The 15911-nt window shown below is 46.7% G+C and overlaps 1 long non-coding RNA gene across 1 annotated transcript; it reads left to right on the top strand.

The window, feature by feature from the left end:
• The first annotated feature begins 46 nt into the window (after window positions 1-46).
• LOC119388815 (uncharacterized) lies at window positions 47-15609 on the top strand. The gene is made up of 3 exons (XR_005182847.2): window positions 47-238; window positions 3082-3181; window positions 15001-15609. It is a non-coding gene; the product is annotated as an uncharacterized LOC119388815 (long non-coding RNA).
• Window positions 15610-15911: the final 302 nt, after the last annotated feature.

Below are 15911 nucleotides of genomic sequence, written 5' to 3'. Positions count from 1 at the left end.
TGGATACATGATTAAAAATTCTCCCTTTCATTTCATGAACCATGTGCTTTCGCTGATAGTGAGAAACAGCTTCTCTGCTTACGTTCGTCATGACGCCATGCTCACGTGTTTTTAATGTATAAAAAGAATCAGTAGGCGACACGAATTTTTATTCGATATTGTTTCGTATATCAGAACCTAAGATGCCCGCTTTAAGGAATATGGCATTTATTCTGCTCTTGCTGACTATAATTAACGGGTAAGTACGTCAGCTGTGCGCCTCTGAGCGTGCATTCTTGCTGTTTTGCGCTGAAAGTTGGAAACAGAGTTAGCTCTCCATGCTTTCGATAACGCTCAATACGATGGTGTTCCTCGAGTAGTTGTAGTTGGGCCGTCGCCGCCTGCTGCGTTTCACCTTCAATTTACAGCGGAACAACAATATTTTCCTGATCACCACTGGGATCTGAACGACTGCCTTCGCGGCACCGAACCGTTTTCAGCTGGACCCGCTGTGCACAACATGACCAATCGTGCTGCTTTGCTGCTGTTTGTACCACGGTGTAAGAATATACTCAGGTGATGACACTCTTCCCCCAACGCACGGGAAACCGCAATCCACGCGCGTCCAGATAATGTTCGGGTTCTTATCATATGATTTGCAGTTTCATCGGCGCCGTCTTGGAGGGCGCTACGAAAAGCGGGGCAGTCGTTTCTATAGCAATGCGCATGCTGCTGATAACGTGCATTTTTTGTGCCATTTTGTTGGATAATGTGCATCCGCCAAGCGGCGTCGAGGGGCGAAATCGAGAGAGCAACAGGAGAGGGCACGGCGAGCGCGGTGCACTCCGCCTCAAGCCACTAGATGGCGCACCGTTCAACGGACCGACGACCGATTATTTTCTGGCCGCTTAGGCGCGCGCAGTGTCAACACCTGAATATTCTTACACCGTGGTTTGTACACGGCTTAGCATCCAACATGCAATGTGAATACGTGTACGTTCCGGGATGAGAAAAGGCAATAATTACGACTTTGCATGTATCGCCAAAAACATGTTTTCCAATATAATGGGTATGTGGATAGTGAAATACTGCTACTGGCGAAGCGAATGGACTAGCCCAACACAGATGATTCAACTCCGTTACACTGCTGCCTTTCTTTCTGGATCAGAAAATGAAAAACAAAGCAAAAACTAAAAAAACAAACAAAAAACAAAGATAACTCTTCCTCCACCTCACGCCGCAGGTATGGAGCAAATGTTGTGAAAATGACACGCGGTACGTTAGGAGTGTTTTTCCAAGAGTGAAAACCGGTTCATTCTCTGTGACGTTATGGCACATTGGGTTTGTAAACCTTCACGGCCTTACCAGTGTCATGCCAGCACTTTCATTTCTCTTCCTTAGGTTGGTTCTGTTGAGAAGCTCAATCCCAATTCTTATTCTTCCTGTTCCACAGCCACTTTTTAAAAATTGCGAATAGAATTGAAAAGTGCGACTTTTAAAAAATTTACGAATATTTGTGCCTGTGACAAAAATATATGAAACCGAGTTCTTCAACGTAACGTGATGCTTCACGGTCACGCTAACATGGTTGTTTTCGCGTTGATATGGGCAAATGTGTCGGTGAAACATTGATCGCAAGAATTATCGGGGACAAGACTTTTTACTCGCAGGCAGCCTTTAGTTCCTTTCAGATATAAACAAAGTTAAGCTTATATATTTAACGCCAGGTACTCTGAAGAATATATATTTTAGTAATTACTAAGACGAAAGCCTTATGTGCTTCATGAAAATGGTAACGTGGTGAAAAGGCGGCGTGAGGTATAGAAAAGCGCATGAATCACAAAAAACCAACCACGCGCCTCGTGATTGCAGGCAAGTGAGCTTGTTTGTTTGTTTGTTTGTTTGTTTGTTTGTTTGTTTGTCCTTCATCACCATGGCACATACCCACTCCGGGGGATTGGCCAAGAAATCGTAGCTTAAAATTTAGAAGTTAATTTGCACAATGTTTAATCATAAAGAAGATTAATAAAAAGGAAATATTAGATAATATATCAAATAAATACTGCACTTACAATAAGATGCGATTTCGCTAGTAGACCAGACTGCCGCATTAATTTGATCAGAAAATTTTCTAATAAATTTGTTAGATTTTAGCGCATTTTTATTTACGAATAGTTGACGTCGCGATTACTGGCGTTCACTTCGTCTTTGCGACGTTCGCATCATTAAAAAAAAAAGAAACAAGAAAGCGGCGTTAGCATGACTCAATCTTTGTATTGGCGGAAGCGTGAAACCGAGGCGATATAGGAGTATATAAAGAAGACGATCCCCTGGCGCAGCAGACGCCGTGGAAAGCTTCTGTGGAGCGCTGTCGGCCAACATAATTTGCCGTTATTTGGCGCTCGTTAGGGTAGCTTTATATTGCGATAAATAATTAAATATGATCAATTGTGCGAAATTATTATTTATTCGCTTCAGGGCCAAGGGCGTTTCGTTACGTGGTATAGAGGGAATTGGAAGAACACCGATCAAATTTTTAAGGACAACGTAGACGCTGCGAGACGATTTTTTTGCTGGCGTTTAAAGAAAGCCCGCGATATGTAAAATAAAACCACGTGACTGCGCTCACGCGCTAACGTATTGTAACGCACTCAACCATGCTTCGAGCGAAAGAACCGTACGCCCAGACCGTGGCTAAACGAGCAGCCGTGGCTGTAGGCATCGGCTTAACTGAGCGTTAGCATTGTTGACGCGAAAACTTGAAGCAGCGCGAAAAAAAAAAAAACGACGACAAAAATAGGAACACAGACAACAGGACTATTTTTGTGCCTATTTTCGTCGTCGTTTTTTTTTTCGCGCTGCTTCTAGTTTTCGCATCATGAACCGACTCAACCAAAAGCTACAGGTTGTTGCTAACATTGTTGACGGCGGCACAAAGCAAGGAAGCGCCGTCGTCCCTGATAAGCGATAGGCTGACGGTCCGCTCACAGAAAAACATTTGTGGTACATTCAACAAAAACATTTGTGGTACATTCATAATGATTCCTTTACATGGTATTTTAATGCATTTCGAGTCATAATGAAATTAAAATTGCCTTCTAGCGTACTTGGGACTGGACCACTAATTGATGGTGGAGGACTATATCCGCCAACAACTCCAAGCCCAATAGATGGTGGTGGGCTACCAAGCTGCGGCGAACCGGTGAGGAGGCTCTGTTCTGAGATCTCATGTGTAGCAAGCCATCTAAATGCAACTAGATATGAATGTAGCCCTATAAATTTAGCGTATACCTTATCTTGGCAAGGAAGGAAGGAAGGAAGGAAGGAGAATCTATTGCTGGGCCTGTTGGTACATACTTGAAGAAACTAAAAAAAAAAAAACAGCTTACGGACGCGTACACAAGTCGACAGACACTCGCTGGAACACACCAGCGAGTGTCTGTCGTCTTCCCTTCTTGTGTACGTGTCCGCAAGCTAGTTTTTTAGTTTCATGAAGGAAGGAAAACAGGAGAGAGAGGAAAGGCAGGGATTTTAAGCCGTAACATGCACGCTGCCTGCATGCGTGTGACATATAGCTTCTTGTCAACATACGCCTGAGCCTCTCAGTAAAAAGGCAACTTGGAAAATTAAAACTAGGGATATTTTTTCCTTTTATGAAGCTTCTCTTTTACGTTTATGTAACATAACCGCAGCACAGGTGCCACTTTGTAACTCATGCTTTGGCGATGCGTATTTTCACAAGGACTCCCTCTATGCTGTCTATAAATTATTTATACAGGGTGTTTCGATAACTTCAAACAAAGATTTCACAAAAAATTCGGCAGACCCCACGTACCGTGGGAATCGATGTTATGCGAAGCATGCGCGGGATGGTGACTGTGGCGTAATTTTTTACATTCAGCGAAACATTACGGAATGACGCTAGAGAAATGCGGAAGTGGCATAGGCGCACTCATATGTTGGAGTCTGCCAGGCTCTGCCACTCGCCTAGCCACATGTACTGCTTTATTTGAAGAAATAAAATGCATCATCATCATCATCATCATCATCATCATTATTATTATTATTATTATTATTATTATTATTATTATTATTATTATTATTATTATTATTATTATTATTATTATATAACCAGCTGTTTACATGCCGTTGCGTATACGATGCCAACAACAACATGGGTGTTACGAACACCAGACGCAGTAGCTGATATGTAGTGCTTATATTCTTCAATAGTGAACAGCGCGATTCCGAACAGGACAAAGAAGGAACACAGATGCACAGGACAGGCGTTACTCGCAACTAAGCTTCATTCAGGACAGATTCCCTAGATATGTACACAGCCGAGTGGCACGCGCACTGCGCGTACGTTAGAGTCACAGTTGCAGTTGTTACAGTTATGCTTGCACTTGTCTGTTATGAAGGAGAACGCACGCATGTTTCACGAACCTTTTGTGCATGTGTGGCAGGGGTTCTTGACAGTTCTTGAACAATGTCATCATCGCCGTGATCAGTGAGCACCAGCAGCTGGACCGGACTTGTTAATCTGATTCGTTCGTGATCGCGGTTACGCGGAGTCTAAGTGCAGTGAAGTGCGAGGCATAATACAGCTGGTGGAAATCCTGGATGCCTCTTACGATGAAAGAATCTATGATGCCTCCTGTCCTGGACGTGGCAGCGAGGTCTATTGATGCCCTGTCCACATCCAAGCCGTCTTTCATGCAGTATAAGGACCAGGCGTTGTTGGGTCTTTATAAACCAATGTTGAAGTCGCCGGTAATGATGAGAGGCCTGGTGCTCTCGGCAGATTTATTGCAGGAAGCATTGGCCCCGGTTTTTGCGTAATCCACATTGTCCACGTTGCGGACCACGTGAACGAGTGGATAGTAGTTGAGAGTCTTCCAGGGGTGTTCTGTCGTCAGCTCCCTCACTTTCCTTGCGTCCGCCGCGGTGGTTTAGCGGTTACGGTGCTCGGCTGCTGACCCGAAGGTCGCGAGTTCGATCCCGGCCGCGGCGGTCGAATTTCGATAGAGGCAAAATGCTAGATCCCCGTGTACTGTGCGATCTGGGTACACGTTAAAGAATACCAGATTATCAAATTTTCTGGAGCCCCTCGCTACGGCGTCTCTCGTAATCAATCGTGGGTTTGGAACATAAAACCCCAAGAATTATTCATGTTATCACTTTCCTTGCGTGTCAATGTGTGTGTTCGCGGTTACCGTGTTCTTTGAGGCTCTGTATCACCTGTGGTACATGCCCGCATAACATGAACTCTGGAACGCGGGTATGTGCCACACGTGACTGAGAGAAAGGATTTCACGATGTACGCGACAGGTATTTTGCGTTATTCATATCATGACCAATGAATCGTGTTCGTAATACATTGATCCCCTGCTATGCCAATTTTGGTATATTACAAGTTATGTAGACGACCAGGAGAGCACCCAGTCGTAGGCAGCTAGAGAGAGAGAGAAAAGGTTTATTATGGCAGAAAAGCTGAGAGGTCGGCCTGAATCAATGTTCTGGCCTGCTACTCAGCAGTAGGAAAGGGGAGAGTGGTAGCGTAGGCAGCTAGATAGATAGATACGTAGATAGAAACGGCCGAAGTGCATGAGGTTCGCTAAGAAATGCTTCGCATTTATTAACGTGAAAATCTTGCCGCGTACGTCGTCAAACCCTTTCCTCCAGAGACGCGTGGCACATGTTAATAACAGAAAACATAGCGCGCGCTAGAAGAAGAGGGAGACGAGAAACGGCGCGTGGTACGCGGAGCTTTGGTTTTTTTTTCACTGGAATAAACGGCAGCGTTGGGACGCGCTGATCTATATCTTCAGGCGTATTGTCCTTAAACCCGGTTTATATTAGGACGAAGTCTTCGGATTTTACAGCACATCCCGTTTACCACGGGACGCGGTATACGGGTATGCGCCACAGATGATTGACAGTTTATATCAGGGGCGTAGCCAAGGGGGGGGGGGTTGGGGGGGTTCAACCTACCCCCCCGAAATTTTTCATTTTTGCTTGTGTATATATACACGCACACATACAAACGCACGCACGAACATACATAAAGTATGGTTGAACCCCCCCCCCCCCCGAAGAAAATTTCTGGCTACGCCTCTGGTTTATATCTACCCAGGAACGGCGAGAACAGACAGTGGTAATTTAAATGCGAGAGTGTTAAGAAAAACCGACATCGGCAGCGTTGACCCGACGAATGAAAAGAATAAAATTAGGATCCTAGCTGGAATCGAACCCAAGCATTCTGCGTGGAAATCAGGTATTCTACCACTGAGCCACGCCAGGTCTATGAACTGGTTTGTAAAAGCAGCCTATGCAGGCGTAATGTTGGTGCAACGTCAATTGTGGTTGTGGTGCTGGCTATATAATTTTACAAGAAAGACATAAACACTACATATGTACTCCTACGATAGAGGCGTCATATCAGATTAACGTCTGTGGTTCGGTTGGCTCCGCTTTTATAGCAGTGTAATAAAACTTACATTTGTATTCCTATGATTCAGCAAGCTATATTGAAGCACTGCTCGACCCCGGAGGAATACATTAACGAAAGTTACGTATGATATTCACATGATTGCACCATAAAGTGCACTTAGTTTCGATAATACTGACGTATGTACCCTAACGTGAGGGTTGACGTTACGTCGCACTATTAGTTACAATTTAGATGCCAGTGTTGACGTGCCTGGTAAGCCCACGATGTGCACACAGCTAGCACACTTACAAAAACACGTTGATCCACTTCGTAACACCTGTCTCAATGCCATAAAATACAGCATAGAAGTACTCGCTGACGGCTTCGCATGTAAACGATTCCCACAACGCGTGGGATCTGCCGAATTTTTTTCCGAAGCAATGTCTTGGCGTGGCGTGGCTCTTTCGCAGAACACCTCGTTTCCACGCAGAATGCTTGGGTTCGAATCGTGCTGGGATCCTAATTTGATTCTTTGCATCTTTAGGGTGAACGGTGTCAATGTCGGTTTTTCTTCAAGCTCTCGCATTTAAATTACCAACGTCTGTTCTCACCTTTCCTGGGTAGATATAAACTGTGGATAACCTGTGGTGCATACCCGCATACTGCGGATCGTGCTACACGGGTATGTGCCCCACGTGACTGAAAGAAAGAGTTTCATCACGTACACGGCAAAATTTTCGCGTAATCATGTGATGACCACACATGTTCGTGATATTCTCATGCCTTCCTATGCAAAGTTTGGTCTACACCAAGTTAAGGAGGCGATCACGAGAGCATCCAGACGTAGGCGGGTAGATAGATAGATAGATAGATAGATAGATAGATAGATAGATAGATAGATAGATAGATAGATAGATAGATAGATAGATAGATAGATAGATAGATAGATAGATAGATAGAAACCCTCAAAGTGCCTTGGGTTCGCTAAGAAACGCTTTGCACTTAATATTTTAACGCAAAATATACCTCCCGTAGAGTGAGTAATAATTACTCATATATATATATATATATCATCAGCCTGTCTACGCCCACTGCAGGGCAAAGGCCTCTCCCATGTTCCACCAATCAATAACCTGCAAACACACACACACACACACACACACACACACACACACACACACACACACACACACACACACACACACACACACACACACACACACACACACACACACACACACACACACACACACACACACACACACACACACACACACACACACACACACACACACACACACACACACACACACACACACACATTACAAGACAGAATAAAAACATAGATCATTTTGCCGAAATTTCTGGAGGCGTATATGAGAGAACAATAGCCGTAATATCTTATTGAACTTCGAACACCTTACACAAGCCCCTTCGCTTAATATGTAAACCAAATTTGGTATTGAAACGAGAAACGTTACACTCACAATAATGTTTCTGACAAACAACACTCAGACGACTTCTGCAAGATTCGGAAAGCTCTTATGTGACAAAAGATGTTTCTCTTTACGACATTCCTTTGCGCGCGTCATAATCATATGGTGGTTTTGGTCTGTAGAACCTAACAATTAACCTTACGTTTGAATAGGTCGCACAGTGATCCGCTATGTTCACGTTCACAAAAAAAAAACAAAAAAACGCCAGGCCTGCGAGGATAGCGCGGCACAGTCACAGCGAAAGCTGGAATAGCGGTATTTCTAGAGCCTGTTATTAACTCTCTGGGGGTACTAATACAAGTACACTAGCAAGGTACCCACTACGGCTTAAATCATAATATTTGTGAAATTAGGAAGCACACATAACGCCATTATTCGTCATTCTGCGGAGAAGCGAGGTAATAGCTACACATCTGTAAGACGTTATGTGCACTTTGTTGATGCGACGGCTGATGACGATGAATTTTGGCTGAGCCCTTTGTAATAGGTTAGAAGCTTTAAACGACTCAGTAGTTACGTAATTCGCATTGCGTGACACATGGTCGTTATTTCACTCTCCCACCACGCTACATAACATACGTTGACATGAGAAAGAAAGTGAGAGAGAGAGAGAGAGATATGGAAATAACTTTATTGAGATCATGGGGAATTGGATCATGGAGGCCTTCTGGGCTTCTTTGGCAACCAACAGAATTGCACTTGCGAGGAACCTACTACGCTATAAATCATCATAATTTTTTGTGAAGTAGGGGAAAGACCCCCTATGTCATTTTTCGTGATTTTGCAGAGAACCGTAGTACTCGTTAAACACTTGTAAGGCATTGTGTGCATTTTGTTGACGCTGTACCTGATGACGACTAAGAATTATGGCAGAGCCTTTTGTAATGGGTTAGAAGCACTCAAGCATGCGTCATTCCCCTCAATCGCGCAGGTTCATAAAGACTTCGGCATTAGAGAGGTCACTTACGTCTGCACGTTTTTTTTTTAATTTCGAGAGTTTGCCCAACGGCATACATAGTTAAATATACAGGTAGAGGCCGGCTTCCGCTATATACATCAACAATGCTCTATGGTGGGGCCCATAGAGCCACAAATCATAATCTGGTGGTCTTGTCAGATGAAGGCCCACTGTTCTCAGGTAGCGCCGCCGTATCTGATTCAGGCCAGGGCATGTCCACAACAGGTGCTTGATTGTAACCGCGGACGCTTCAGTGGTACAGAATGGGCAAGTATCCCCAAATGGTCCATGCAGATGTTGTGGCCAGGCATATGTGACCGACGGAGTAAGTGCCGCCCCCACACGAAGTCTCCGCAACACCACCTCCTCCTGGCGGGTAAGCCCACCTGGGAGGTTTGAACCACACGGTGGAATTAAATCTCGTGTGGTGCGGCGGAGAATCTCCTTGCGGTGGAGGAACTCACCCCGGGGATCACTCGGGAAAGGCGCTTCTAGAGTACGTGGCAGCTCACTGTGGGTGGTGGTGTCAGCTTGTATGTGAGCAGAAATGGTGTCCCGTGGTATCCACTGTATCCTTACCTGGCCAGGCATCTGTGCAGTTAGACGCTGTATATCACCTGCGAAAGTGTGCGCGTTATATACCTTGCGGAGCTCCTTTATGGCTGATGTAGAGTCTGTGCCTATTATAGTAAAGGATGACGACGATGCGGAAGCCGCGCTCACCAACTTTGTTGCGTCTCGTATTGCCAGAAGTTCAGCACTGACCGATGGAACCGGAGCTCTCAGGAGGTACAATCGATTGACACACAGGTTTTGGTGCCCCGGCACCACGATTGACGTAACCACCTGCGTGTCCGTGCAGCTGGCATCAGTATAGGCCACCAGTGATCCTGTCGGGAGTGCGGCATCTGCTTCTTCAATGTGGCGCCGGAAGGTAGTCGTTGGACGAGGGACTGGATTTCGGAGGCGGCCAATAGGTTTGTTATCCGTTAGTTGCCGGTGATCCCGCGGTGAAAGGCTTACTATTGAAGGTGGCGAGACAGACACTGGATTGCCCATATATGCCGCTAAGTCAGCAGCAGGCGGTAGAAATGACGGCTTGAGTTCTCTTGCTTGTCGGCGTTGATAAATCAACTCGTCGATGGTGTTTAGTTGCGCCTCTTCCTGAAGTATCGGGATAGCTGTGCATCGTGGAAGCCCGGTAACGACGCGCATCGCTTCTCTGTTGATGCATTCTAAACGGGCCCAATCTCTCACTGTAAGGTGCTGAAATTGAGCCGAATAAAAAATTACACCATCTCCCGCTAAAGGGGACCATGAGGCGATGCGAAGCCGGAGCACTTGCACGATCGCGTTCCGTTGGCGTTCGCTGGGCATGCTACCGACCTCGCGTCGTGGAACGCGAAGAGGGACGCTACGCGCGTCGTATCTTCCATCTAGCCTGGACGTTAATTCTCACAGGGCGAGCAGGGAACGCGGTCGACAGGCGGGCGAGAGGGACGCAGCCTAGGAGAGGAGGGAGGGGACGCGCATGCGCTCGAGCTCATCGCGGCGTTGCGCAGGAGAGAATTTCGGCATGTCTAGCCCGCGTTTCAGGGGAAGAGTGGAAAGGGGGAGGGGAGATGGGTATGGGAGAGGGGGAGGGGAGAGGGAAAGTGGAGAGGGGAAGGGGAGAGGGAAAGCGGAGAGGGGAAGGGGAGAGGGAAAGTGGAAAGGGGAAGGGGAGAGGGAAAGTGGAGAGGGGAAGGGGAGGGTATGCGCATGCGCAGTAAGGGTGGTCACGCCGCACACCACCACCACCACCGCCACCACCACCACCGCCACCACCACCACCACCACCGGATTGAGCTCCGCCTTAAGATACTTCGCATCTAATAAGGCGAGGCTGCAGCACTGCTCGAACAAGTAAACGGGCAATCTTCGTGCGGGCACCTCCAGCATTGGAGCTGATTCGTCGTATCAGATGGAGCACCTGGTGCGCTTGTTGCTTAATTTCGCGAATCCAAGCTTTTGCAGATCCATTTGCCGTAATGACAACGCCTAATATGCATAGCTGGGGAGCTGGCGTAAGAGGACGTCCAGATAATGTCAGCTGGATAGGCGTGTTTACAAGTCGTCGCCGGCCCCAGCTGTTGGCAATCGCCATGTAGAGAGTCTTGTCTGTTGAGAGGGTCAATCCTATGCATCTGCACCACTCGTCGGCTGTGTTAAGAGCTTCTTGTAACGCCGATTCCTGTCGTTGAAGGTCGTTGTGAACACTCCACACTGTGATATCGTCGCCATATATGATGTAATACACGTCCGAGATCGCTGCCAGAGCCCATCCGAGGGGTAGCATTGCCAGGTTAAAGAGCAATGGTGCAAGTACTGATCCCTGTGGCACTCCCTGTTTTGAGTTAAAGGTGCCGGTTGCGTTTCCCGCCACACGAATAGCAAACGTTCGTTGAGTCAAGAATCTGTGTACGAAGGTGCACACGCGCTAGGGTAGTCCCACGCAACGCATAATGGCAAGTATGGCACTGTGGCTAACTTCATCATATGCCTTGTGCACATCCATGGCTAATATTGTTCGCACCCGGCGTGTCCTATTGCCTGCCAAGACCATGCCAGTAAGTGCTCCAAGTCCATCTTGTGTGCCCAAGTGCGTGCGAAATCCAATTTGTGCAGGATGGTACCATTTGAATTGTTCAAGCCACCAGGTTATTCGCGTAGAGAGCATTTTCTCCGTTAATTTGGAGACAGTCGCTGTTAAGGCGATAGGGCGCAGGTTGCGTATATTAGTAGGGTCTTTTCCTGGTTTCGGTATCGGTATGATCGGTAAGAAGCAGGAATATCGCCTTCAGCCCACACGTGGTTGATGTTATCCAGAAGCGAGGCCAAGGATGTCTCATTCAGGTTTTTGAACAACTCGTAAGGTAATCCGTCCGGTCAAGGAGTCGTCCGTGGTTTAGACGCGTCGATAGCTGCTATCAACTCGGCCATTGTGAATGGTGCTTGGATTCCAGTAACTGCCTCTGAATTAGGTTGTTGGCCTATCGTCGAAGGCAGGGTCACATGGTCATTTATAGGGGAAGGAAGTACATCGTAGTGTGGGAACAACGTCCGGGCGATTTGTTGTGCAGCATGGAACGGGGTATCCGCAGTGGCTAGAAGCACCGAAGCCGTTGGGTCGGGCTGACGTTGGCCCTTCTCCATTGCACGAAACGTACGCCAGACAGAGGCTGTGCGTGACGAGGGTCCGAGAGACGCGCACCAATCTAGCCATCGTCCTCTGTCCAGTCTTCGCTCAGGCCGACGAGCTTGTGCCGCGATACTCCGCATTTGAATTTTTGCTTCTATCGACGTAGGATCGCGCACCGCAGCAAGTTCAGCCCGGCGCCGGGCCGCCCAAAGGCGAAACAGCTGCAAGTCTGGGGCCGGGCGGCTTTCATCTACCCAGGACGTTTTAGTTGCCGAATCCAGTGCCTTTCGAAGAAAATCTTGAAGATCTTGCGGCGACTGGTCCTGTGGTATGAGTGCTGCCTCTCGAAAGGCGTCCCAGTGAACAACTCGACAACAGCGGCGAAGTCGGGAGTGTCCGTGGCTGGGAAATTCGAGAAAGATGGGGTAATGGTCACTTCCCCAGCAGTCCGGTTCACGTTGCCATCCAATTGCGCCGGATCCTAACCACCATGACAAATCGGGCGAGTACGATGAAGCGTGCGGTTGGTCAGCACGGCGCGTTGGGATTGTAACATCGTTCAGCAGCTGGAAGTGTGCATCCACAAATGTGTCCCAGACATGATTCCCACGAGCTGATGATGTGGGATACCCCCATGCCACGTGCGGAGCATTAAAGTCGCCACCGACTAATATAGGGCACCCTGAGTGCTGAGTTCGAAGGAAGTGAATCCATCCCAATCTTAATCGGGTAGATGAGCCAGTGTGCGGCTTGGCATAAAACGATACCAGAATTACGTCAGTTTTCTGAAGGCGGACTTTAACCGCGACGACTTCCTGTGATTGCGAGCACCATTTTGACAGATTGATGCCCCTTTGAGGCAGCCTTGTGAGCACATATATTGTGGCTTTACCTGGAAGGACATTACTAGAGACGCAACGTCGATCTGGCATATTGGGATTAGCGTATAATGTGAATGACGGGATACTTAACTGGGAATTTGGTTCTTGTAGGAGTACTGCCCAACAAGCATGACGTCCGAGGTGAACCCTTTTGCGAAGTTCACTTAACTTGCCTGGTAGGCCACGACAGTTCCATTGCAGGACGTTTTGTGGCCGGGAGTGTTGCGACGACATTATTGAGGAAGATTTGAAGCCAGAACTTGCATCAGTGACATCAGCTGTTTAGCCACGAATTGTAGAAGTTCCATGGGTGTCAGGTCCGCCGACGAAGACCGGGGCTGTTGGATAGGCTAGACGTTTGTGTCATGCTGCGGTGTGGACGACGATGACGCTCGTTTTGCTAGAAGTTTTCGACGGCACCGAAGGTTATCTATCTCCTGTTGGAGTCGGGCAAATCTTGTATCCAGTGATACAAGGTCATCTGGTGTTTCCATTTGCGAAGCAGGAAGAGCAGAGTTTGTCGGGGAGAGCTTCTTGCGCGGCTCTTTGACCGCGGCACTATAACTTTTCTTTTCGGCGAAAGACGTAGCCTCGGTGATGTGAGAGTCGTCCGGTTCTAAGTCCGCCAAGATCTCGAAACTATTATTCAAATGCAGAACGCTGGCGCCGCCTAAATGACTTGATTGTTGACGCTTATGTCGAAGCTCTCGAGTGGCGTTTCGTTTAGTCGGGCATTGAGGTGATGTTATGTCGTGGTCATCGCACTTGCAAAGTCCACAGCGAAAATTGGAGCCGGCTGTTGCGTCCATGTCAGCATCCGACTGTGTGTTAGGGCAAGATGCCTTCATGTGTCCTTTTCTATAGCATCCATAGCAAAATATGACAGCAGGCTTGAAAGGTCGGGGGCGGAGTACGCAGCCGTAGTAGTACATCTTCTCCGGAGCGGCCAAGGGACTTTGAACAATGACGAGACAAGTGTCGCTCTTTCCCATGTGGCGTTTTTCCCATGTGGGTTTTTCAGGAATGAAGAAACCTCACAGCGAGTGAGGGAAACAATGAGAACATTTAGCAATATATCGTATTCTCTGTACGCCGACGCAGCAACGATATGTACTATCTGTAATGCAGGTCAATTTGCTACATTACTCATTCTTAAATTTATGCCATCATGACCTTTCCGCGCAATGAACTTTTGCAGCTATTGTGAGAATTCTTAAAATAGCTGAGTAAAGATATAAATTCATCAAAAACTTGGAGGACGCTTGAGCTTCGCCTTCAAGGGTAGAACGCGAAGTAATCGGACACTGTTCGAATCTTCTTGTCAATCGATAGCCTGGCTTGGCTTTCCGGAGGACACTTAAACCATGCCGCAAGAAAAGGAACATCCGTGCGGCTGTAAATTGGCCCTTTCAAACTATCCTACCATGCCTACTGCAGCTACAGTTGCTAAGTACCCACTACGACATAATTCTTCGTTTTGCGAGTTGGCGAGGTAACAACTACGCGCCCGTAAAGCAACAGCAACACGCGCACTTGGTGTTGTTGATAATGATAATTAAATATGCTTGCGCGCTTTGCAATTTGCTCTGTCGCATGTTTGCGATAGAGCTCCTTAGCTCTATCGCGTCGGAAAGTGAGCACAGCCGCACCGTTGATGCTATAACAAGAATTTAGGCAACTGAGAAATAAACCAGTGAAAAGATATCAACAAGCACAAGAAACCTCAAGCATGGGAGCGAGTCAGAAGCATGGAAATGAAAAATTGATATAGAGGTAAGCGTATACGCCGGGGTCTCCGTGGGGAGGAGGAAAGTACATATTGCCCCCCCCCCCCCTACCCACTCTCACCTTATTGACAGCTGACCCAGAAACTAGATTCTTCTCCGATTTTGCGTGCGTGGTGCAAAACGACGGTATCTGTGAAGACTCATGCATAATCGAGCAATGGCTTCTTGCATCTGCACTGTGATACAGAAATACTTTAGTCGCTAGCTTGGTGTAGCAAATGTCAGCAGTTGGCACCACAAGTGTTTCAATTCAATTCTAAATATTGTGTTATTTTTATCGCGCAGTGCACCTCTACAGGATCTTCAGACACCAAACCATGCCCGCCAGGCTGCATTTGTAATACGAACTCTCCAGGTGAAACAGGTACATGCATTGTTGAGCCATAGCACTGTCTTCATGAGCTTCTAAATATATTCAAATAAAGTCGACGTAAAACGAATGGCCTCACAGCATCATGTCTTTACAATAATCTACTTCAACCGGACTCACAATGAAGACCGAATAAATTGAGCATGCTTTTTTCTTGGCTGTGAAATGTGTAAAAAAGCGTTAAATATACAAAGACTAGCAATACATGTAAGCAAAACTTAATCAGGGTCCGTATTCACAAAAAACATTTAAGCTATAGTTCGCAAGGAAAAAAGGAATGCGCAGCTTGCACTAGTAGCGCAAGGCTGGAACCAGGGCTGGGCAGAGATACCCGGAAAAGTATTCCGGAATGCAGATATCCAAATACATGGGTTTGAAGCCTAAAATACAGATACTGAGATACATTTTCCTTTACCCCAACGGGATATTTCAGAGATATTTTCGCAATAAGACTAAAAAAGTATTCTAGAATACAGATACAGCAATACAGATGCTGGAATGCTGTTTTTATTTCGGTGATGCTCATATTCCGCAAAGACTATTATTAGGTGCAGCATAATGTTGCAAATAAAGTTGCAGCGCATTGTAATTTGCAGTTTATTTATTCATTTATTACATTAGAATAACAGAGAGCCGAGATAGTTGGCTTTTAGAATGGACATTTATTAGAGTACCCTACGCACCATTAAGACATTACAGGGGAGGGGCGTTGTTGTAATGTGATTTTAGTTCCAGTTTCGTTCTGTTCTTTGTACCCGAGAGGGGGCGTTGTGTATGTGTCCCTGTCCTGTATATATGTCTGTGTCCTGAATAATAAAGGAGATTC

This window comes from Rhipicephalus sanguineus, chromosome 4, assembly GCF_013339695.2.
Source record: "Rhipicephalus sanguineus isolate Rsan-2018 chromosome 4, BIME_Rsan_1.4, whole genome shotgun sequence".
In the NCBI taxonomy this organism is placed as follows: Eukaryota; Metazoa; Arthropoda; class Arachnida; order Ixodida; family Ixodidae; genus Rhipicephalus; species Rhipicephalus sanguineus.
The sequence above is the reverse complement of the archived record's forward strand: the minus strand, read 5'-3'. Positions and strand labels throughout refer to the sequence as shown.